The sequence below is a fragment of the Schistocerca serialis genome, chromosome 6 (assembly GCF_023864345.2).
Source record: "Schistocerca serialis cubense isolate TAMUIC-IGC-003099 chromosome 6, iqSchSeri2.2, whole genome shotgun sequence".
In the NCBI taxonomy this organism is placed as follows: Eukaryota; Metazoa; Arthropoda; class Insecta; order Orthoptera; family Acrididae; genus Schistocerca; species Schistocerca serialis.
Window position 1 is genome coordinate 164,099,305 of NC_064643.1, and position 1,301 is coordinate 164,100,605.

Here is a 1,301-nt window from a genome sequence, read left to right on the forward strand (position 1 = left end):
CGTTATGGGGTTGTCATTATGGTGCATGTAACACTCCGTCTCCAGGCCACAAGTGGCCCATCGGGACCATCCGACCGCCGTATCTTCCTTAGATGTGTGGTCAGCACACAGCTCTCCTGGCCGTTATGATGGTTTTCTTTGACCGGAGCCGCTACTATTCGTTCGAGTAGCTCCTCAGTTGGCATCACGAGGCTGAGTGCACCCCGAAAAATGGAAACAGCGCATGGCAGCCCGGATGGTCACCCATCCAAATGCTGTCCACTCCCGACAGCGCTTAACTTCGGTGATCCGACGGGAACCGGTGTATCCACTGCGGCAAGGCCATTGCCCATGTTGCATGTAAAGGTTGATAATTATTAAACTATATGAAACAAAATCGTCCCAACTTCTGAACAGCTTGCGTTAGGACGTTCAAACTGCACTCTTGGCTGTGGGGCATGACGGGAATTAGTATGGTACGGTATAGAGACGAAGCCCACTTTCATTTGGATGGGTTCACCAGTAAGCAAAATCGGCGCATTTAAGGGACTGAGAATCCGCATATCGCGATCGAGAAGTCTCTTCACCCTAAACGGGTGACTGTGTGGCGTGCAAGTACAGTCACTGAATAATCGGTGCGATATTCCTTGATGGCACAGTGATTACCGAACGGTACATGAAGGTTTTGGAAGACGATTTCATCCCCATTGTCCAAAGTGACCAACATTTCGACATGATGTGGTTCGTGCTAGACAGAGCTCGACTCCATCGACTGGAGGAGCACTTTGGGGACCGCATTCTGGCTCTGGGGTACCCAGAGGGCACTGGCATAGGTCTCGATTGGCCGCCACATTCTCCAGATCTGGACGCAAGCAACTGCTTTTTGTGGAGCTATATTTAAAGACAAGGTGTACAGCAATAACCCAAAACCATTGCTTAGCTGAAAACAACCATTCTGGAGGTCATCGACGGCATGGATGTTCCCACACTTCAGCGGGTCATGCAGAACTTCACTATTCGTCTGCGCCACATTATCGCCAAGGATGGCAGGCATATCGAACATGTCATAACCTAAATTCGAATATCTATTCTGGCGTTTACATGTTGAATAAAATGTGTGCACGTCGTAGTTTGTAACTAATTTATGTTTCTTTTTTCATACAGTTTAACAATTGTCAGCCTGTATCTGCACGTCATGTTACAAACGAAGAACTGTGCAATGCTGTTGAGGATACATTTCGCACTATAAGACCGAACATACTCAAAAATATCTCAAGAAGAACATGGAGGCTATAAATTATGTGTCGCTTTGGAAGTTAGAT

General features: G+C 47.3%; 1 pseudogene; it reads right to left on the reverse strand.

Annotated features, from left to right (window-relative positions):
- Window positions 1-211: 211 nt before the first annotated feature.
- LOC126485178 (5S ribosomal RNA) lies at window positions 212-329 on the reverse strand (annotated as a pseudogene).
- Between the last annotated feature and the right edge of the window lie 972 nt (window positions 330-1,301).